Source organism: Canis lupus, chromosome 23 (assembly GCF_048164855.1).
Source record: "Canis lupus baileyi chromosome 23, mCanLup2.hap1, whole genome shotgun sequence".
In the NCBI taxonomy this organism is placed as follows: Eukaryota; Metazoa; Chordata; class Mammalia; order Carnivora; family Canidae; genus Canis; species Canis lupus.
In genome coordinates this window covers 2,219,011-2,243,717 of record NC_132860.1, presented here as the reverse complement: position 1 = coordinate 2,243,717, position 24,707 = coordinate 2,219,011, and the positions used below count along the sequence as shown (strand labels likewise).

General features: G+C 34.1%; 1 protein-coding gene across 9 annotated transcripts in view; it reads left to right on the top strand.

Annotated features, from left to right (window-relative positions):
* METTL15 (methyltransferase 15, mitochondrial 12S rRNA N4-cytidine) overlaps positions 1 to 24,707 on the top strand; it is a 314,558-nt gene that overhangs the window by 4,552 nt on the left and 285,299 nt on the right. The gene's annotated exons all lie outside the window — the stretch shown is intronic.

The following is a 24,707-nucleotide window of genomic DNA, read 5'->3' as shown; positions in this document are numbered from 1 at the left end:
CCTATTCCTTGTTTTAGACTTTTCAACTACTTTACTATCTGATTCAAAGTTCTTCAGAGAAACAGAACCAACAGGATGTGTATGTGTGTGTATACGTACGTGTGTATACACATACATATATGGGGAGGAGCAGAGATTGAATGATTGATTTCGAGGAATTGAATCTCAAAGAGGGTTGCTAATTCCAAAATGTGCACAGTAGGCTGGAAGGCTGGAGACCGAGGTAGAAATTGCAGCTTAAGTCCAAAAAGAATCTGCTGGTAGTGTTCCTTCTTGTTCCAAAGAAGTCAGCCTTTGTTCTGTTAAGGCTTTCGCCAATTGGATGGGGCCCACCCAAATTATGGAGGGTAATCAGCTTTACTCAGTATAGTAATTCAAATTTTATCTCATCTGAAAAAAAAAAACAAAAACAAACCTTCACGGAAAGGTGTGGTTTTCTTTAAAAAATTAAAAAAAAACTTTTTAGATATTATTTATTTATTCATGAGAGACACACAGAGGGAGAAGCAGGCTCCATGTAGGGAGCCCGATGTGGGACTTGATCCCAGGACCGGGGGGTCATGACCTGAGCCAAAGGCAAACGCTCAACCACTGAGTCACCCAGGCGTCTCTAAATTTTTTATTCCAGAATAATGTTTGACCAAATATCTGGTCACTGTGGCCCAGCAAAGTTTATATATCCAATTAACTATCATAGTTGCCTTGCATATTTACAAAAGGAAAAAAAAATAATTATCATTGTAAATTTGTAGCAAATGTGTTTTTATAACTTAACACTGATACTTAGTGTATTGACTTTAGAAATATGGTCTCTTAGAAGGTACTACTAAATAAATAAAATAACTGAATCAGTTGTTTTCATTTTAAAAGTCACACTTCTTTTCCAGGATACAGTGTCTTAGTGGTTAAGATCAAAGATTCTTTTTTTTTTTCTTTCTGAATATTTTCTTTAATATTTTTAAATATATCTGAAAGAGGGAGGGCTTTAGTGGCTTCAACAATTGAAAGAAATAAGTAGTATTTCTCATATTAAGAATTTACATAAAAGGTCAGCACAGGGCTAAAAATGATGCTATAATTTATTCTAGTTGAAGAATTATTCTGTTTACTAATTATTCTGTTTAGTATATATAAACTGTATATAAATTAATGAAATTTTAAAAATAGATTACAGTAAAATATACATACCAAGTGGGAAAATGGGAAATGATACTGATATCATATATCTTGAGTAAACATTTGGCCTTTCTGATCCTTTTGATTCCACGTAAATAGGAGTTTAATGTATCAGTAATGTATAGGTCAACAAATTTAGTCAAATTAGTATAACTCAAATATATTCAAAAATAAGTCAAATTAAATGCAGTCAAATTAATGCTCTGGTAACAGAGAAATTAAAATAAAAATAAATCTCAGAGGCTTAAAGCAAAAAGAATTATTTTTCCACCATATTTGTTAAGCAGAATCAACGACTACCACCATAATGAACCTGCATTTATCAATAAGAGCCCAAATAATTTTTTCAATTTAGAATTATAATTGTATTTCAGCTTTCTTATTTAGAAATAACAAAGTAGCCTGGCAGAGAGGACTAATTGCCGACCCATTGTCTATTGTACTTTCTCTTACTAAATGAGGTCTTGTTAGTATGTAGGCAACTGCCTACTCAGCTTCATTTCCCAGCTTCCTTTGCAGCTCATAGTGGCCCCAGGACATAGTTCTGGCCAGTGAGGTGTAAGTAAAAGTCCTTGCATGAACTTTAGGGAAAGAAGAGCAAAGATTCTATAATTGGACTGCCAAGGTTTGAATCAGTAACCTAACACACAGGTATATGCAGACACATACACACACACACACACAGCTTTTATTTTATTTTATTTTTTTGACTTTCTAAAGTTGGATCAGACAGTTTTCATGAACTTAGATCTGGGTTACATATATAAGGTAGGCTGGAATGGCTGGATATTGCTCATGGAAAAGCCATCAGTGATGGTTTAGATTGTCTAGGTTGCTTCATCACAGAAATATTCATTTACCTTATCCTTAGGCAGTATATATATGTGTGTGTGTGTGTGTGTGTGTGTGTGTGTGTGTGTGTATATATATATAGTAAGCCCAGTCAGTATTCTTAAATTAATTATGTATGTAAAACATCTAGCTCAGTGCTGTCGTATAATAGAGACTCTAAAATATACACAAAAATGTCAATAAAATACTAAATTAAATAAACTTCATGACTTAATCAAAATGAAATTCTCTTCATTTTCTGTAAGATTCATAACACATGGATAGCAGTTAATACCCATACCTAAATGTGAGCCTTAAAAAAAAAAACAACAGGAAATGTAAATACATATGATATAATTGAGGTATATATATGAGAGGGGAAGGGCAATTAGTAAAAAAAAAGTGGAACTGAATTCAGTGGTTTGAATTTGACCTCGGGAACCAGAAACTGAAGCTCATTGTATAAGTTTGCTGAACCCCTTGTAGCAAAAACTAAATATTTATTTTGTGCTAACCTTGAAGTAGAAAAACAGCCAAACAAAAACAAACCAGGTCCTACAAAATCCCCTATAAATCAGTATTGGATCTGTCTTTGTTCTAAAACCGAGTGGAATAAAATTAGATGATTCTACAACCTGACCTATCCAGATGTTTCAGTTTGTTCATGTTCTTGACAAATGTAATGTTGGTTTATTTTGGCATTTCCATTGTTCTGATTTGAGTTGGGTTTCCTAGTAACTTTTTATAGAAAGTTTAATTTTATGAATGTTATTTCTGAAAACTTTCATGTGAGGTACATTTAGAGACAATGTTATTTCTTACCTTTTCTGCTGTCTGGCAGACAGCTTTATTCACTACTCCCTTAATCTTCAAGTAATAAAAACTGGTGACAGTTCTTGGACAGGAAAGGTCTTCATTTCTTCCAGAATCCATTATTTGCTTCTTTTCTTCCTGAGCTTTTTCCCCAAAATTATTTTCCTTTGCAAACTATGAGTCATACACTCAATTGTATCAATCACCCACTTAATTACTGTTTTTCACATCACCTTCAATGGTGAATTTACAAATGAAACTTTTGATCATAACAAGAACTTTAAAAAAAATATCTAAATGTAGTTTTCAGTGAGCCCTTGGTCACTATAGTTATTTCTTTTTTTTTTTTTTTTAATATTTAAAAGTTGCTTACCAAAAGACAATAATTTTGGGAATTTCTTCTACATCATAACCAACTTGCTGTTTATCAATTTAGTTTTGTAAATATCTGTGAAATATTTACAAGTTTGGAATAAAATAAAATAAAAAATGTCTTATCTTCCTTTCCCTTCCTTCCAGAAAGAATTGGATAAGTTATAACTCTTTCTCTTAGCCCAGTTTCATGATTTCATAATCTGAATGAATAAGTTTTTGTAAGAACATTACTGGTTCTAAAAAATTTTTTTTTGCCTCTGGAAATGTTTTAGTATAGGCCACCGTGGTCAATTTTTCATTTACAATTTCTTGAAAACCAGATAGAAAGCATGACCCTATCTAGTTGAAGATGAGCAGTTTGGAGGATATGATACTTGGTATTCTTTGCCTAATACTAGTGCCAGTTTAGTTTGGTGCTTTGCGGTTTCTGTGAGTGATAGGTTATGATGGAGATGATGGGCAGCATTTAAGGATTAGTACCAGTAGCTGTATAATTTTGGGCGAGTAACTTACCATGACTGTGCCTCAGATTCCTCATCTGTCATGTGAGGAAATGTGACATACTTCATGATCACTGTGAAGATTAGATGAGTTCACATAGGCACATGCTTAGAATGATATCTTCCAAGTAGTATGAACTCAAGAAACATTAGCTGTTTTTATTATGGAGATAAGAATGGTCAGGGTTGGTAGCAATGTAATTTAGGAGAAAAATGCCAAGAGACAGCAAAGGTAGAAATAAAAGTTCAGGAAAGGTGAAACCAACATGTCTGAAATTGAAAAAGTGGTATTTCCTTTGTACTTTGGGACTCTCCTCATCACCATCCCTCAGGTCCTGAGTCAAATTCCACTTTCTCAGAGAAGTTTTTTTTCTGAGCCTTCAAAGCAGGCAGGTCTCCCTGTTACATATACATGGAGTCATATACTTTTCTTTCATAGCATTAATAATTATTTATAAACTTTTAATGAGATTATTTGTTCAGTGGACATTTCACCTAGTAGACTGTCCTCCACGAAGTCCTGGACATGTTTTTCTTGTGTTCCAGTTTATTTCGTGTCTAGCAAAAGGCCTACAATGTGATGAGCTTGTTGTGATATTTAAGTGAATGAATAAAATTCAAAGTTAACTGGAGGACAGATGTGAGACACAAATAAAAGCAATGTCCCTTGGGTACTGGGGTCACTTCTTGGGCTCAGAACTTTTATATGATTCCAACCTCAGTGTGGTAGGACCACTCTGATGAAGGAGTTGGAGGAACCCGGTGAAGGAAAAATAGGAGGACTGAGAAAATGAGCTGATATCTAAAGTGACGCAAAATCAATGATGATAAATATCAGACTAAGGTTGTAAGGTTGGTTTTATGCATTTTCAAAATAATTATCTTCTCTATTTTGATATTTTAACTTTTAATATTAATTTCATAATTACTAGATTTGCTGAAGTTGTCATGGTACCGGATAGGATAATTTTCTATCTAAAAAAATTCATTATAGTCTGTATAATGGATTTTTCTCAAGATCAGTAGCAATATTTTACTGGAAAATCTGTAATCTTTGATGTAAACATCAGAGAGAAATCCTGAGACTATATGTTCTATCTCGTTAAATATTGAAGGCTGATTGGTCACAGAGAGGAGGGGTTTAATTTATTTCTCTTGACCTCAAATATTGAAAAAATTAGGAACTTTTCTAAGAGGTAGGACCAATGCCATAGCTCCTGCAGGGAGATTCTTTTTTCTTTTTTTTCTTTTTTTGGAAGAAAGAACTATTAAAATTTCAGATGGAATGGACTGTGTTAAGATACAGTATTTCCTCTAATTTTTTAAAAAATATAAGTTTCTTTGAAATAGGTTTTTATTTTACATTACATTTTACCATTGTTGATTTGAAAAAAAATGTTTCTGTCTTAAGAAACCATGTAGGTAGTATAGTGACCTTTGTATCAAAATACCTTCTGCAGTGTGATCTTCAGTGTTACACTGTTATATATTTAATATCTATTGTGAGAGTCAGGGTGAGGTGTAGATTTAAAAAAAACAAAAAACAAAAACCTTGATTTATTTTGTTTTGTAGATTTTCATGATGTACATGTTGCTGTTATGGCCCACTTCAAACTACCAACCTAACATCACTGAATGTAGCGTTAGGGAGAACTATGAATAATTGGTGCTCTTTAGCTGATGTGAACAATGCCAGATATTACTCTCATGATGCCATAAGGTATCTGTGGATTATATAATGGCAAAAAATTTTGCCTTAAAATTCTGAAAATTGGTATAGTCTGTAGAGTTTCCCCTTAACTAATTTGATGTTTCCTAGTTAAGACCCGTTTTTTATGTTTCTCTGCCCTAGAACGTTTCATGGTGTACCCATAGAATACTGTTTTTTTTATACATTTTCTAATAACACAATTCTTTTTGCTCTCTCTAATAAACAATCCATCCCAAATATAAAACAGATAAAAACAGCATTGCATAGTATAAATATATGTAATTTCTTGTTGTGAATTATGGAACAGAGGCATTTTGTTGAGGGAAAACTTTGAAGTCAACATCAGTGTCTTTTTTTTTTTTTTTTGATTCACACAGGTAAATTATAAAATGTAATAGTTCTTTTTAAAAACAGTTTTCTGATATCTCAACTTAATTTTTAATTAAATTAAGGTAGTAATAGTATCCTTTAATTAGATTAAAAGGATATATTAATATATTAATCAAAGGTTTAATAATTAAAGGTTTAAAGGAGACATAAAAGTTATAAATATTTATGTACCTGGTATTAGGCCATCAAAATATGGAAGTAACACCTGGCAGAATTGAAAGGAAACATTGTGCTATAATAATAATAGCTAGAGATTTTTAATAACCTGCTCACAATAGTCTCTAGAATAGCCAGAAAAAATATTAGTAAGGAAATAGAGGCCTTAAACAACCCAATAAAATCTAACAGATATATACTGAACAGTCTACCCAACAATAACATACACATCTGTCTCAAGTGCATGTGGGACATTTTCCAAGATAGACCATATGGTAACTGGAAAATTCATGAATTTGTGGAAATTAAACAGCATACTCCTAAATAACCAATAGATCAAAGAAGTTACAAGGGAAATTAGGAAGTACTTAGAAATGAAAAAAAAAAAAGACATACTAAAACTTATGGGACAGCAAAATCTGTGCGTAGGGAGAACTTTGTAGCTATAATTGCTTACGTTAAAAATCAAGAAAGATGTCAAATCTTTCATAATGTGTATAAATGTATTTTGTAATGTATGTAAATGTCGAATCACTGTGTTGTCACCTGAAAGTAATATAATGTATGTCAATTATACTTCAATTAAGATTGCAAATCAACAGCCTTTAAGTTTATAACTTAGGAACTAGAAAAAAGAAGAAAAAAACTAAACCCAAAGTTAGCTGAGGGGGAGAAATTAAAGATTAGAGTAGGGATAAATGATACAGGCAATTGAAAAACAATAGAGAAGATTAATGAAGCCAAATTGAAGAAGCCAATAAAATTGACAGTCTAGCTACATGGACTAATAAAGAGGAGAGATGGCCTAAATTGCAAGATAGAAAATGGGGACATAAGGGACGCCTGGGTGGCTTGGCATTTGAGCATCTGCCTTTGGCTCAGGTCGTGGTCTTGGAATCCTGGGATCAAGTCCCACATCAGACTCCTCACAGGGAGCCTGCTTCTCCCGCTGCCTGCCTATATCTCTGCCTCTCTCTGGGTGTATTTCATGAATAAATAAATAAAATATTTTAAAAAAATTTAAAAAAATGGGAACGTTACTATCAATTCTTCAGAAATAGGATTATATGAGAGTACTATAAACAATTGTATACCAACAATTTGGATAATCTAGATCAACTAGACAAGTTTCTAGAAACAAAACTTACAAGACTAAATCACAAAGAAAAGGAAATCTGAATAGAAGGACCTATAACTAGTAAAGAGATTAAATCAGTTAAAAACAAAACAAAACAAAAACAACAACAACAACAAAACAATCTACTGACAAAAGCCCTTGATCTGATACCTTCACTGGGGAATTCTACCAAATACTTAAAGAATAATGGATTTCACTTCTTCTCAGGCTTTTATTTTTTTTTAAAAAGAATAATTAAAAAAAGAAAAGAGAAGAGATGGGAAAACTTCCTAACTCATTTTATGAGGCCAGAATTACCTTGATACAAAAGACATTACAAGAAAACTGTAGATCAATATCTCTTATAAACATTGACACAAAAAAACTCAATAAAATAGCTAGCAAGCAGGATTCAATAGTTAAAAGGACTGTGTATGATGACTAAGTTAGATTTATTTCAGGAATGCAAGGATGGTTCAACATACAAAAATTAATCCGTATAACCTGTAATGTCAGAATCTATAATATTGACAGAATCAGAATCTATAATATTGACAGAATGAAAAGAAAAAATACATCATCATTTCAATTGCTGCAGAAAAAAAAGCATTTGACAAAATTCAATGCCCTTTCATGATAAAACACTCAACAAACTAAGAATTAGAAGGAAACTGTCTCAATTTAATAAAAGTCTTATATGAGAAACTCACAGTGAACATCATAGTCAATGAAGAAAGACAAAGTGTTTCCTCTAAAATTAGGAATAAGGCAAGGAAGTCTGTTTCACCACTTCTGTTCAACGTAGTACTGGAAGTTCTAGCTAGAAAATTAGTCAAGAAAAAGAAAAGTCATCCAAATTAGAAAAAGGAAGTAAAATTCTCTCTATTTGCAGATGATGTGATCTTCTATGTAGAAAACCCTATGGATCTTACACAAAGAAAAAAAAAAAAAAAACAAGCCCCCAAAATCCAGCCTGTTAGAGCAAATAAATTCAGTAAAGTAATGGAATACAAAGTTGACACTCAAAAATCACTATATGAAAACAGTCAACCATCTGCAAAGGAAAATACAAAAACAGTTAGATTTATAATAGTATCCAACAGAATAAAATGCTTAGGAATTAGCTTCACCAAAGAGGTGAATGAAAAGATGCTTAATATTGACAATCATTATGGTAATGAAAGCCAAAACCCCAACAAGGGACACCTTCATACCCATTAGGATGACTACCATCAAAAAAAACAGAAAACAAGTGTTGGTGAGGATGTAGAGAAACTGGAGTCCTTATACGTGCTATTGGTGGGAATGGAAAATGATAGAGCTGCTGTGGAAAACAAGGTGGTGGTTCCTCAAAAAATTAAAAATAGACCTATCATATGATTCAGCATTTCTACCTGTGCGTATAAACTCAAGAGAACTAAAGGAAGGGTCTCCAAGCAGTATTTGTACACTCACGTGTATAGCATCATTATTACAGTAGGTAAAACATGGAATTGACTGAAGTGTTCATTGGATGATAGATAAGCAAAATGTGGCATATATACACGAGAGTATTATTCAGCCTTAGGGAGAAAATCTGCTGTCTGCTGCAGCATGCTTGAGTCTTTAAGACATTTTGCTGAGTGAAAGAGGCCAGCCATAAAAAGACATACGCTATATGATTCTGCCTTCATGAGGTATTTAGGGTAGTCACAGTCACAGACTGAAAGTAGAACGGTGATGGTCAAGGGCTGGGCGGGGTGGGGGTAGGGAGGTATCGTTCGGTTGGTATAGGGTTTACGTGTAACAAGGTGAAATAAGTTACATAGATGCATGTGATGATTGCACAACGTTATGAATGTATTTAATTCCTCATTGAAATGTATACTTAAAAATGGTTAAAATGGTAAATTTTTTTCTTATGTGTATTTCAGAACAATTTTAAAGCAAGTTATCTTTTTGAAGAAAACACAGTTCTTATGTTACTTGATGGCTCTGTGAATAGATGATTGTTTTATATGAAACATTTGAGTAAAATGTTGCTTTTTTGTTTTTCTTTTGCAAATTTTATATTTGCAGATTTTTTTCTATGTATACTTCTAAAGTATGTCTTTAATATGTATTAAAAAATTCCATTAGTATTGGATTTCATGATTAGCTTTGTGTTTATTATATTTTATTACTGACAGATTTATTTTGTTATCTTTCACTGGGCACTTAAGCATTTATAGATTGCTACACTACCTGGTGATGTGATGAACATTTTACATACTGTTGTTGAAGTGTTTAAAGTCTTATAGGGAGTTAACAGTATTGAACACAAAACAAATATTGAATTCTTCTATTTGATCATTTATTAAAAGTTTTTTCTTATCAAAATTTTTAATAAAATTTAGTTTATGAAAATGGTAATATGTATTAGTAAATCTCATCTTACTCAGAGTGTCAAACTTAGAAATTCCTTTAGAGTTTTGGGGTGGAGCATATGGGAATATGAAATCCACTGGTAAATTTAACATATTTTCTTTAATTGGAATTTATATATAAATGTTATTTATAAAATGCTTGTTCGTATCTTGTAAAAAATGGAGAGAATTGATGCAGAAAGGAGTTTTCTGGTTACTTTTTAAAATTTTATTGTGTATATATAAAAAGATAAGATTTTTAAAGCTAATGAGCTATTCAGTCATACCTAAAATGTTAGTTTAACAATTCCTTTGAAGTTTTTGATAAAAATGTGTCACTAAAAACTAAAAGGAAAATAACTTGTTTATGCATATTTTTTCATAATGATATGATAGTATTTAAAACCTTTATTTTACATATATATTTTTATAATTGCTTATGTCAATAAATATATTAATTATATTAATTTTCATATTGAAATATTTAATAAGTGCAGTGTATGTCTTGAATATATATCTACCCTTTCCAGTAAGTTGAACATCCATGACAATATTCTTGCTTCTTTTAAAATTTTTAAAACTTTTTTTTAAAAAGATTTTATTTGTTTATTCATGAGAGACACAGAGAGAGGCAGAGACACAGGCAGAGGGAGAAGCAGGCTCCATGTAGGGAGCCCAACGTGGGACTGGATCGCAGGACCCCGGGGTCACGCCCTGGGCCGAAGGCAGATGCTAAACTGCTGAGCCCCCAGGGTGTCCCTATTCTTGCTTTTCTGTCAGTGAATTAATGCATTTTTATCACTGAATATAATTCTCTTTATTAGAGTTTAGAAGCAAATTATAGAGAGCATAGGATAAATGAGGCCAATACTTACTTGATTCTTTTACTTATCCATTGTCTTTAAATTTGCTTCTTATAATTTGGTCTTTTTTGTAGTCCAGAAACTGAGTCTTTATTACATGGTTACCACTAAATATATGAATTAGGATTTTTAAATTTTAAGTTCAATTTAAAAGGTAATCAGAAACTACAGTTTTAAAAATCGCCGGTCCAAATAGAATTTCCAAATAAATGTGTTTCTGTAATTATGAAAAATGCTGTTCCTCCATGTCTAAAAGTCAGATACACGTATGTACTGATTTTTAAAATGTATTTAAGAGCCATTCTTTTAGTTCAGTAAATAGAGACACAGGAAGAAAACAGAGGTCCATTCTAGAAGGAAGCTCCAAGTAAACAGAGGTGTTAAACAAGTGACTTTTTGTTGTCGTCAAAGCACTTTCTCATGAGTCATCCTGGGTACTGGTTACTTTCTATTGAGGTCATTCAGCACTAGTCCTTAATCAATAGTCTAATCATAGTTACTGCAAGAGGCTAGGTCCAGTGGCTCTCTCCTTTCCTATTGTTTTCTAAGTCCCTTGTTATTTTTGTTAACAGTGGTAGAAGTATACCTTGACCTTGTAAATTCTCATAACATTTTATTTTACTCTTCTTCCGCTGTTTTCTCCTAATATAACAAACTACCGAGCTGTAAGTAGCATACTTAAAATGTTATTTTATAATAAACCAAGTTGCAAAGCTTTATGATGACTCATCTTCTTGTAATATTCTGTGAACCTTCTCTTTCTTCTTTTTTGGGGGTGCTAGATTTTGTCTCCCTTGGGTGAAACAAAAACCATTTACCAGGAGGTAATGCGCATTTAAAGGTTTTATTTACTTTGCTGAATGTTGTTTTAGAAAGTGTTTATGTGTACTTTTTTATACTTATTTTTTCTTCTGTGTAAACTTTTTACTTTTTTGTTTGGGGCTTCAATATATGAGATGTTGTTATATCCCACTTCATACTAATTTAATTTTATCCTTGTCATATTTATTTGCTCTGAGTTGTATACAGTATTTTTGTATATTTATAATTAGATTTCCAGATAAAACCTAACTTTTTCTTTTATTGTATATATATTTTTTTTTTCTGGAAAGGAGAGGAAATTAACTCTGGATATTGAATATTTTCATTAGATTGGAGGGTTTTCCACATGAGGCCAATGTTTGCTGGGGAGAGTATTACTGATAATAATAACAGAGTCATATAGAATTTTACTGTTGGCAAAGCACTTGCATATGTTATTGTCTTTGCTCTTCATCAGTTCTGATTCCAGTAGCCTTTTGTACAAAGTATCACATTAAATGTAGAAAGAAGGAAAGGAAATATTTCCAGTGCTTCTTTTCTACTGGAACGATGTAGTAAATGATATTTGTCGGATTTGAATGGTTCTAGGTTCATCATCAATCAGATTATGCAGTGTGCTTTTTTCCTCCACTGTCAGGGTTAGTTCTTAGGTATCTAGTGGTCAGCCTATAAGGTCTTCACGATCTGTATTAGGCCCCTTCATCCCTAAGGTCAGCCAATTTGGCTCTCTATCCCTAGAGAATAGATCACTAGTCTCTTGAGCATACTAGGAACTATGTTAGTGCTCATCATTCCAATGAGCTTTTGCCATTATAATGCTTTTGCCATTATAACACTATGCAGAGGAGTCCTGACCCATCTCATTGGTCAGCTTTCTGGGTTTCTCATAGCTTGTTCCAGGACTGATCTTTCATTCTGGCGGAAACCTTGTATTTATTATGACAGGAGAGGGAGATGTATTGCTCCAAGAAAGGTATAGGATAATTTGACTAGAGCTATTAAGTGACTGAGGCTTAGAAATGAAGATAGAGGCAAAGGATAGGGTCAAGGGAAGAACACTGTTAGAGGATAGTTTGAAGGAACAGTGTTAATACTAAAAAGGGAAACAAACTTCCATCTTTATGTTTTTACTTCTTTCTCCTGCACCTTGCTGCCAAATACTTCTTTATGTTTTGGTTTCATTCTTCCTTTGTAGCAGAATCATGAAAGAATTAAATTCAGTCTCCTCCACCTTTCTTTCTTTCTTTTTTTTTTTTTTTAAGATTTTATTTATTTATCTGACAGAGGGAGAGATAGCAAGGGAGAGAGCATGAGCAGGGGTTGGGGGGTGGAGGGAGAGGGAGAAGCAGGCTCCCTCTGTTGAGCAAGGAGCCTGATGGGGGACCTGATCCCTCGACCCCGGGATTATGACCAGAGCCAAAGGCAGATGCTTAACCCACGGAGCCACCCGGGTACTCCCCCCCCCCCTTTTTTTTTTTAAATAAAATGACCTTCATAATGGTCCTATGAAAACTAACTTTTCCACCATCATAGGATATCATCACCAAGATGATTTCTTTTTTGAGCCTAATGTGTGAAACCCACATTTTTGAATTGTAAATCTTTCTCCACATCCTCACCAATACCTGTTGTTTCCTGTGTTAAGTTTAGCCATTCTTACTGGTGTGAGGTGGTATCTCATTAGGTTTTTGACTTGTATTTCCCTGATGGTCAGTAATATTGAGCATCTTTTCATCTGTGTGTCTTCTTTGGAAAAATGTCTATTCATGTCTTCTGCCCATTTTTTAACTGGATTATCCTTTTTTGGGGGGGGGTTGTTGAGTTTTAGAAGTTCTTTATATATTTTGGATAATGACTGTTTATCAACTATGTTATTTGCAAATATCTTCTCCCAATTCCATAGGTTGCCTTTTAGTTTTGTTGATTATTTCCTTTTGGTTTTGTTGATTTGTTTTGTTGCAGAAGCTTTCTATTTTGGTGAAGTCTCAAGAGTTTATTTTTGCTTTTGTTTCCCTTGCCTCAGGAAACGTGTAGTAAGAAGTTGCTATGCCGATGTCAAAGAGGTTACTGCCTGTGTTCTGCTCTAGGATTTTAATGGTTACCTGTCCCATATTTAGGTCTTTCATCCATTTGAATTTTATTTTTGTGTATAGTGTAAAAAAGTGGTCCAGTTTCATTCTTTGGCATGTGACCGCCCAATTTTCCCAACATCATTCGTTGAAGAGACTGTCTTTTTTCCATTGGATAGTCTTTCCTGCTTTGTCAAAGATTCACAATATAGTTGTGGGTCCATTTCTGGGTTTTTTATTCTGTTCCACTGATCTGCGTGTCTATTTTTGTGCCATTAAGATATTTGTAAATGAATGTGTAGAAATGTATGGGAGTAACCACTGTGTATAATCTACCTTTCAAGTATCATCTTCTTTCATGAAAAGTTTCTACAAGTTGTATAGAGGCATATGGGAATGGCTGTATGCTTAGCTCACTAAAACTACTGTGTATAACCGTCATTCAAGTAACATTTTCTTTCACTGATATATACATACTCGTAAGTGTATGTGTAGAAACATGTGGGAATAGACCTATTCTTACCTGAATGAAACTACATGGTGTATAATCTATGTTTCAAGTACAAAAAGAAAGAGAGAAGAAAATCTTGATTTTGCTTCAGTTTAAAATTATCAAAATACCAAATCATCTTAATGAATGAACATGAAACTAATTTCTCTTGCTAAGAGAAATTTAGAATTCAAATACAAATTTAGAATTTAAATACTTTAGAATTTAAGTATAAAATGAGATTTTAGAATTAAGAATAGGGATACCAAGAGAGAGAAATGTTGTATAATTTTTTTGTGTGTTAATGTTTATTTTTGTAATATTGTATTAGTAATAGAAACTTCCCAGATTTCTCTAAAGTTATGAAGTTTTCCCATGAAAAGCTTTTAGCTTAGAGGCATAATTCATAATGTACAAAACAAACAAAAAATTATTTCAGGACTTAATTAAGTATTAGAAATTCTTTGAGAAACTTATAACATGGACATTTAATCTGTTCTGCTTAACATGATTATGCCTTCTGAAAGCTATAGGTGTAAAGCAGTGTTACTGTCAGATTCTTTAGTTCCTGTAAAATCTTCTGTGTGTAGATGGACACCATTGTGTCTTGATTATGCTAGATGTATTATTTCTGAACTGTTTGCAATTGATATCCATCTAAAACTGAACTTTTTTGTTTGTTAATTTATTTTCTGTGTATTCTGATTTGTTTTTTGTTACACCTAAGCTATCTGACTTGATACATTTGGTTTTATAATTACATATGGAAAACAACCCCAAAAGTAATTGTTTTTATAAATGATTAATGAATAACTTTTGCCAGAATTATATTTTCTGAAGATGTAACCATAAAAATCAGAATGTTCTTTGTTCGTGGCTAATCAATAAATACATACCAACTACCTGCTGGATATATCTTAGTCCATTTGGGCTGCTATAACAAAACCCCACTGATTAAGTGGTTTATAAACAACATGAATTTGTTTCTCACAGTCCTGGAAGTTGTTAAGTCCGGGATCATGGTGCCAGCATGGTAGGGCAAGGGACTTCTTCCTGGTTCATAGTAGGCACCTTCTTGGTGTGTCCTCACATGGTGGAAGGGGCTAGGAAATCTTTCTGGAGGCTCTTTTATAGGGCACTGATCCCACTTATGAGGGCCCCATCCTCATGATTTCAGCACTTCTCAAACACCTACTAATACTATCATCTTTGGGGGTTAGAATCTGAACATAAGAATTTTAGGTAGATATAAACATTCAGAGCAAGGTACACATTTTTTTCCATTTGAGGAAACAAGGAAGGATATAATCTGGTAAGGGAGAGGCAGCCTAGATTTCAGGATAGGAAACTGTTATTAATATTGTTAACAAAACGAATATTAAATGATACATCAAAGTTAATCCATTTTATAGATTTTCATTTTGCTGAAATAGAAGCAAACTCTAATTGAGTTAATATATAATTACATATATAAAGTAGGGGATTTATGATATGCAGAGGCAGGTATTCATTTGCCTTGTGATATGAAATATAAGATATTAATTTACATTTTAAATAGTTCTCAATACTGCATTTCTCTCTAGTTCATTATGTCAGTTTAGGAGGTTAACCACAGTGTTGCACAGGTCTCTGACCCTTTTCACTGTACTTCTGTGATAATGGGAGGACAAGAATTAGCTAGTTAAATGAGAAAACAATAAACCATTGCTAACACTTATATTTGATTTTGAATTAGGGTGATTGCACCTTCGGTTACCACTTTAAGTACTATAATTGTTTTTGTTCACTCATTCTGTTTTTTTTTACTGATTTTGGATAAAAGTCTTCTAAAAGTCTTCTACTTACTTACCTTAGGATATATGTATCAAAATTAAACTTTTCTTAATTGACTTAAGGTAGTAATTTTGAATATCCGTTCTTTTTCTGTTCTGTATAACAGTGATATTATTAGTGCTTTAATTTCTCCCTTGTCCAAATCCCTACATGGCTATGTATTTCCAGATGCCATTTTTGTCTTTTCTGCTGGTGCCCATTTCCTATTATACAAACATTCAGTGAGATCTTCTCTACTAAATTTCCTCACGGAGCAAATCTAAGCAAATTGAGGAGTTTCTAGGTGAAAGTAAGGCAGCACATTTATTGAGTCAAAAAAAATTTTGCATACTCATTCCTCACATATGCACATGACTGGCTTCCTTACTTCTGGTCTTTATTTGAAGAACAGCTTTCCAGAGATGCCTTCCCTGGTCACTCTATCTAAAATTTCAACTACCATCCCCCAATGTTTGGTATCTTCGTTTCTTGCTCCTCCCCCTTCCTCAGCACTTATCACCATCATGGCATATATTTAATTTTCATCATGCCTGTCTTTTGCTCTTCTCCTCCTATCCCCTCCCTCCGCAGGAGCCTAGAGTGGAAGCTCCATGAAAGCTTGAGGATTTTGGCTTTTTTTTTTTTTTTTTTTAGATAACCCTATCCTCAATCTTGAAGACAATGTATGGCACATATAAGGTGCCCCATAAATATTGTTGAAATAATTACTGAATGGAGGAATGAAGAAAGCTACTGGTAAGAAAGATGTTAAGGAGATAGAGGTGAAAAGTGATTGGGTGAAGAGAAGAAAAGATAGGGAGAAGTGATAAAATGACAGTAGGTTATTAGGACTGAGTTTCAGTGAAACCATTTTCTTGTTCAATAAGTATCCATATGTTCATAAATATATAGCTTCTACTAATAGCAAGTACAGTGCTGGGGATGCAACGTGATCTTAGTTCCTAAGAGCTTGTAATTTAGCAGAGAAGAGAGGCATTTATCAAATAATCTTCCAAATGAATGTGAAATTTCCACTGCTATGAAAAAGAATATATGGCGGCAAGAGATCACTTAACGGGAGGATTTAAACTAGTCATGGAGGTTAGGTGAAGCTTGGCTGAGGGGGAAGAAAGGATAAGCCAAGAGTCTCAAGAATTAAGCAGGTAAAGAGGAGAGCAAAGAACGCTTCAGAGAAGAAGAGAAAACGTGTAAAGGTTTTATGCTGGGTGGAAGCATGAGTAAGTTGAAGATGCAAAGGGAAGATGGTGAAAAGTAAGGCTGGAGAGGGAATTGCAGATGAGAGATGATTAGGTTTGCCTTTTTAAAAGATCATTTTATCTACGCTATTGAGTCCAGACCAATTATGAAGCTTTTATCCAGACCAAAAAAAAAAAAAAAAAATCATGAGCGGTGATAGTTGTGGAGTTGGGCAGGAGTTGAGAAATGGGCAGATTTGAGAGATATTTAGGAGATAAAAAAAACACAGGATGAAGCTGACATTTATTAAAACACCATTTTTACGTTAGACACGGTGTTAGGTGATGGAGATACAAAGAAGGAACAGTCTGTGGTAAAAGAGCTCTCTGGAATAAAGCATTCTATAATAAAGATATATGTATAGCTTGCTTTGGGATAATAGTAAGGGAAACAGTTCTGCCTGGAGTCTCACAAATGAGAAGAAGTCTAATAGACATTTTTAGAAGTAACAGAGTTTTCTAAGTAGATAAAGGAAGGGAATTGTAGTCGAGAGGACTATCTGGACAAAGGCAGAAAGGCATGAGAAAGCAACACTTGTTCAGGGAGGCAAAATTTCAGAACGTGAAGGAATGTCTAAGGAATGCTAATGATACAGGTACTTTATCCTATAGAAGATTTAAAACCTTGATACTTTGCTCTTTCTCATTGTCCTCAGGTTTGACATGGAACCTGGAGTTGCAGCTTATTTGGGGGTGAACTTGGAAAGATGGACAATTGGGTTTGAAGAGGTGGGGCTCTCATTTGAAATGTTCACCAACAGAAATGAGAGACTAGTGTTTGGAACAGACATGGAGATTGAATATACTACACATGTGATATTTAAACTCTCAAGAATAGATGGGATTGTCAAGGCAGATAAAAGAAATTCTTGGGTAACACTTAGATTAAATATCAAAGCTGTAAAAGAATTTGGGAGATAGAAAAAGAAGAGATTGGGGCACCTGGGCGGCTCAGTTGGTTAAGCATCTGCCTTAGGCTCAGGTCTAGATCTCCCGGTCTTGGGATCCAGCCCCATGCTGGGCTCCCTGCTCAGTGGGGAGCCTGCTCCTCCTCCTCCCTCTACTGCCCTGTCTCCCACCCCCACATGTGCTCTCTGGCTTTCTCTCTCTCTCTGTCACATAAATAAAATCTTTAAAAAAAAAAAAAAGAAAAGTAAAAGAAGGGGTTAGAAAAGTTGGTAGGTATGTAAAGGTAAGTTGGCTTACCTTTAGCCATGTGAATGGCTACTTAATCTACTTCATTACTTTTGACCCAATAGCCGAGGATTTGAAGGAAACAGTTGTTTTCTGCTACTGTGAATAGCTCAAGTAAAAGGTAAAAATGCTATTGTTTTATGTTGAATAAACTTTACCATATAGATCCAACTAATCGAACTAATTCTATATCATTACTGATCTTGACAGATTTATTTACAAAAAGGAATTCCAAGGAAATTGCCCAGACAGTTTAGAGTTTCCTATTTGGAACAGGAAGTTACCCATCTCTGGTTTATTATTTGATTTTTGTTGTATTTCTTTCCATGTGTTTATAGCTTCAATGCTTTGGGCTAATAGTGAACCTATTAGTGGCTGGTGTAGGTTCGGTATAAATTAAGTAAAAGGGAACAACTACCTAAGTTGTGAATTTTAATTTTGTATTTTTGGGTCTACTTAATGAATTATATGTAATATTCATACCTAATTAAGAAGAGCAAGGATTTTCTTGCATGTAAGTTTCCGTTGAATGATCTGTAGGCATTTCCTTATGGCAATTGTTTTAATCAAAGCATAAACTTTACTTCCATACTTATGTATTGATGCTATTGTGTAGATTAGGTAAAAAAACAAAAAACAGAAAACAAAAACAAATAACTAAGTAAATTTAGGAGTAGAAAACAAATTAACTAGGAAAAATAGTATAATCTCTGAATGAATGAATGCAGGTTGCTATTAAGTGCACTGTATACCACACTTATAGTCTATAAGAATATTTAATAATTTAGCTTATGTTTACATAATGTTCAAAATTGAAAGTTGAGTTTGTATGACTTTAAAAGAGGCACTCAGGGAGTACGGTTTTATAATTTTATTGTCATTTGCTGAAAATTAACATGAAATGTGTATGCTTGCTTTGAACATTTTCAAGATTCTTAAAAATTGGATATGTTATATTTTGTATAGTTTACCATCAGATAATATTACTGCTAGAGATAGAAACTTAACTTTTCTCTTTTTGGCAATGGACATTTTATATGATCCTTTGGTTGTGGTTTTGTTTTCTTATGGTTTGTGTAAAAGTTCAAAAAAAGGAGCAGAAATAATGCATTTATTGTTTTTCTCTTTACTAAATTTAGAGATATATGATTTCCTGTAAAAATGTGAATGGGGAAACTAAATTCTTTCAAATTAGTTTTCTGGTCATTCAGATTTTATAGGTAAGGCTATATTATTTAATTATCTTAGATGATTTGGGGATGTGTTGACTATCAACAGAATTTTTTTAGACTGTATTTAAAGTAGTACTAATGTTTTAGGAGAGTACAGAAACATTAAATTGACAAAATACATCAATTAGCCTTTGATGGTTTTCCTTTTTGTTATGTTAATTTATTCTTATGACTCAGAAATGAAAGTTCTTTTAGATTCTATTCATTTACACAGCAGGTCAGTGGACTTTAGGTCAACATGTCTATGAATAGATATTTGTGGTTTTCCTGAACATTTGAAATTATTTAGATTTCTCCCCAATTTTCATAACATTTTGTTATATTGATTTTGTTAGATTACAGAAGAAAGTCATGCTCATATACTTTGATATTTGTTTTTGTACTTTTTCCTTTCTAACATAATTACTAGTGGGATAGTGTTCAAGTTATATCAAATTACTTATAGTTCTTTTGTATGTTCTAAAAAAACTTTAAAAATCCAATCCAATAATGTATTGAATGTTTTTTTATGTGTCCGACATTGTTTTTTGGGGACTTAGGGATTACCAAAATAGTGGGTAAATAGAGAGGGGATAATCAATATTCAGAAGATTTTATCTTTTAACTGAAGGCTTATTTTATGTTTGTGGAATACAAGTATTAAGAAGACACTGAATACAATTTGATCTCCAAATCTAGAGTTGGTGGAGAAAGAGCTCAGGTGTGAAGTAGCTTGGGAATTCATGGGGAAAAGGATGGGTTTTCTGTCATTGAGGAGCACATCACCAAGGCAGCCGTGTGTTGGGTGGTATGTGTGGGGATAAATTTAAAATTCTCCCAGGGTTTATAATTCAACAGGTGAGAATAATCCATATGTAGATGACCATAATAGTAATACTAGTTGAAAACATAGGTGTTATAAGAAAGGTATGTTATTCACATTAGTGGAGGGGGTTATTATGTTAAATAGTGGTCTTTAAAAAGTATGCTATGCAGAAGGTGGTATTTGAGAAACACTTGGAAAGGTGCTTATGCTTTTGGAGGCTTGAGCGTTTTATTGTTTAATGGAAGTTGACAAAACTCAAGAGGTAATGGAAATTGTTGCCCGACTTAGCTTTTCTTACATGGATTACTCCAAAGTAATGATGTGAACTTGGAAATGTCACTTGATTGTCTAAGCTTCAAATCCTAATATGGAAAAGGAAGATTCTGGAGCTCTGTCCTCTTTAAGGGCTCTTACAAACTATAACAGATTATTTGTAATTATCAGAGTTGATTTTCTAAGTGGACTTGATATCCTCTGTTTACCTTTCCAGAACCACTCTACCCCTCTTTACCCCATTTGTGTCCTGGGAGGCTGACCTTTCTCTGGCTCCCCTGCCTCTTGGCTTCTGGTTGGATTATACAAATGGGAGGCACCATCTGGAGATGAGAGGGTGAGGGGAAAGTGAAGTCAGGGTATCTATTCCTCTGGTGCCCCTTCTTGTGTTGCCTTAAGTTGGCTGGTTTCTTCTCCTAAAGCAATATGATGTGTTGGGAGGCCCTCTCTAACTAATCATCTTTGGATTCTATAATCACTTACTCCTCTTGCTCTTCAGGCTTAGGGATGGTAATATCTCTTGCTATTGCCAGATCTCCAGGAACTGTGCAGCATCCCCTGTTCTTTGTCCTCTAAACTCTGTCTATGTCTTTGTTTGTAGTCCCTTAATTAAACTATCATTCTCAAATTACCAAGTTTGAGCATGCCACCATTTTTTTTTTCCTGCCAGAGTTGACTGAATACTTTCTGTACTCTTGGAATGACTTTCTATCAATCTCGATGTCTTGAGGACCTAGTACCATTAAGTATAATCAAGAGTCCCTATAAAATGAAAATATTCTGGGAGGAACTACACGTTAAGTTGTCTGGCTAACATGTTACTTGTCGATAGCTGTGATTGGATTGTATGCAACATGTTTTAGAGATGTGTGTATATATGCTTGTGTATGTGTCCCTTTGCTTTGTATTCAGTGAGAACTCAACAATTTTATTTAAATCATCTTCCTGACAGAAAATACCATTAGGCAAATTGGATCAAGATGCATGGAATTTTTTCTTGTGACAATGAGGAGTCTTTGAAGAGTATAAGACAAGGAGTGACCTGGTTAAATTCTATTTTTTATAGGCTCCTCAGATGGCTATATATGTTGGGTGAAATATCAGCAAGGAGGCTGATATTTTATATAAGATAAAAGATTATAAGTATCTGAACAAAAACAGCAATAATCAGTGTGTGAAGGAAGGAGTTGAAAATGAGTGGTTGTGGCTATGGATTGGATGAAGGGGAAAAAGCTTAACACCAACTCTCTTCTTTTTTTGTGTGAGTAACCAGATGGAGGGTGGTGCTGCTACATGATATGGAGAATAATGGAGGAAGATCAGGTTTGGGGGAAAGATGATGATTTTTTTTTTAAGATTTTATTTATTAGAGAGAGGAAGCACAAGCAGTGGTGGCTGGCACCCAAGGGTACCAGAGAAGCAGGCTCCCCAAAGAGCAGGGATCCTGATGTGGGGCTCGATCCCAGGACCTTGGGATCATGACCTGACCCGAAGGCAGACATTTAACTGACTGAGCCATCCAGGTGCCCTAAAGAAGATGAAATAATTTTTGATTTGTGTATTTGAGGTGCGTAAGGGACGTCTAGGGTCTCCTGTATAGAAGGCAGTTGGCTGGATTAGTCTGAAGTAAGGAGAAGACCAGATTAGAAATAATAATTTAAGGAGTCATCAGCAAAGCATTATTAAAACCAAAAAGGGAATGAGGTCACTCAATAATTGTGTGTAAAACAAAACAAACAAACAAACAAACAAACAAAAAACAAAAAAATGTACACCAAAGGAGAAGTTGACTTAAGGAACAAGAGAGAAGAAGGAGTGATTAAAGAGGGACGCAAGAGAGCCAGGAGACTCTGGTGGCCTGGAAGCCAAAGAAATAGAGCTTTAAAACACAGGACCATTAACAATGGAAAATACACCCAAATTTAAGAAAGTTAAAAAGTGAAAAATACTGTTTAGAATAAACAGTTAAGTGATTACTTTAGAAAAGAGCAGTTTCAACAGAGTAATTGTTCATTAGATATGAGATTTCTATGTGGAAGGAACAGAAAGAATAAGCGTAAACCAATATGAAAAAAATGTGGATGAATAAAGGAGGAGAGAATATGGATGGAAGTATGTCATGGTAGGCAAGGTTTTATGTGTGCATGTACATATATATGGATGCGGGTGAATAGTAGGGTAGGTAGACAGGTAGAAATAGATATTGGCTTCCTTTTGTGAGGACAGAATAAGGGCAGACTGAAAGTTTGATGATACAGGAGATCTGGGATGTCTGGGAAATGCCAGAAAGTCTTGGTTCAAGAACACAGGTACTAGACCAACTGGAGTAGAGGAGAGTCACTTTATCCTTGGGGACTTGGACTGAGAGGGGGTGTGATTAAAGATGAGTTTGTAGGTAAACGGTCAGAAGAACTGTGAAGAGTCTAGTGTGCGTGCCTTTATTTTCATGATAAGGTCAAAGATAATGTTGTCCGTAAATCTGAGGGTTGTTTGGAAAATTTATTGAAGTAGGGGTTTTAGGAGGTTGTTAAAAATTTGGAATAATCATTGAGAAATGCAGTATGGGTAGTGGTTAAGAGCTTGAGCTGTAGAATTCTGCTACTGATGAGCTGTGTGACCGCAGGTAAGTTACACTATCCTTCTCTGCCTTCAGTCTCGTCTAGAAATGGAGATCACTGTGGTTCCAACCACACTGGAATATTGTGAGGGTCAATAAATGTTTACATATAAAGTGTGTCTGGCAGGTAGTAAATACTTTATAAATTATAATTCTGATTGTTATTTTTATACCTGAAACATGAGCGATGAAGCAGTGAATAAGTAGTATGGATAGAAAGAGAACAAGAACTTAAGAGGTTGTGTCCATGTGAGGACTGGAGTACTTGTAGCTAAAGAATAGTGTATTTGAATTAAAGTTTTCAGTTAGGACATGGTGAGCTTATGAGAAGGTTCAGTAACTGGCTGTAAGAGGGGAAGGTCACTGGGTTTGAGATGGACGTACCGTCAAAGTGTCAGAGTTTTATACTTCTAGATAGAATGATTGGATGTAACTCTCGCAAACTGACAAAGGGATATTGTATTGGCTACTGACCACTTAAATATGATGAGTGGCATTGCTAAACAGGAATTGATTTTCTGAAATGGAAAACTATTCTTGGTAAAGTTTCTCTCAATTTTCATAATAGTTGCATTCTTAGAAAATTCACTGTATATTAAATCCTTGTAAAAAGTATTGTATGATATGTAAATTAAAATTTGGTTTCAGACTTAATTGTCCTCCCCTTTTTCCCACCCACTTCCTGAACTATATGTCATATAGACTTTGGGTTCTTTGGCAGATTGTGCTGCACATTGCAAGACATCCAGCATTCCTGTACCTCATCCATTGAAAGCTAGCGACATCCATCCTCTCATTCTTTGTACAGCCTAAGCACATTTTCACAGTGACCCCGTTGAGCGCCGCTGGGTTAGGGGAAAGAAGGCACAGAGTAGCATGTGGATTGGATCCAAGGAAAGGGGTTCTGTTTTGCACTATGACGTAGTATGATAGAGATAAGAGGAAGGGAATTCCCTGACAACAGTTGCAAGGAGGATCCTGATACAAAGGTAAAATATGCAAAGTAGTAAAGTTTTCTTACCATTTTAGCTTCCCATCCTCATTAACTCCTTCCTCCAAGCCACCCTAGCCCAGATGTAGCTGGCAGTCAAGTCAAGTCAATGTTAACACTTCATGACCCGCTAAGAATTCTTGACTGGATTTGGTGAAGAGTATAATTTCAGCATAACTTCTCTTTTAACTACATTAGCATTTTACTTCCTTTCTACTAACTTCCAAGGTTTCTTTTTCTGTATGAAGACAGGTGCAAATGCCTTATATTTCCCATTTAAATGTTTATTCTAATTTTTCTTGCCACCAGTACATGTGTTGTATAAAATTATAATCACTGATTTTCTGTTTGCTTGTAAATGCATCCAAATGCACTAAAATGCAGTAGAATCATTGCAGTTTCATCTCTTGCTCAAATCACTAAGCCTAATAGCATCACCTTTGTCCAATGTTAACGGTTTTGTTATTTTGAAAGAATCATCTCATTTGCAGCAGTTTACTTTTGGTGATCTTAATTAATCAAAAGTATTGCTTTTGAAAGATTAAAGTCAAGTTGAACTATTTAGATACTGTGCTTATTTTAAATTAGGTGATTTTTGTAAAATGGAACAATAGTTTCCATTTTAAATAAAAATTTAGGATGATAAAAGAAAATGATTAGGGATAAACAAGGTTTGATGAGGTTCTTATAGCTTCCTTTGTGAAAACCCTATCCTTAACAATGAAGATTAGAAGTAGTTCCTGAAGTATACATGCTTTGTGAAATATATTCCTACTTTCATTCTATTTCCTGGGAGAAATGTCCATGCCAAGAAAATCATTGTGATTAGC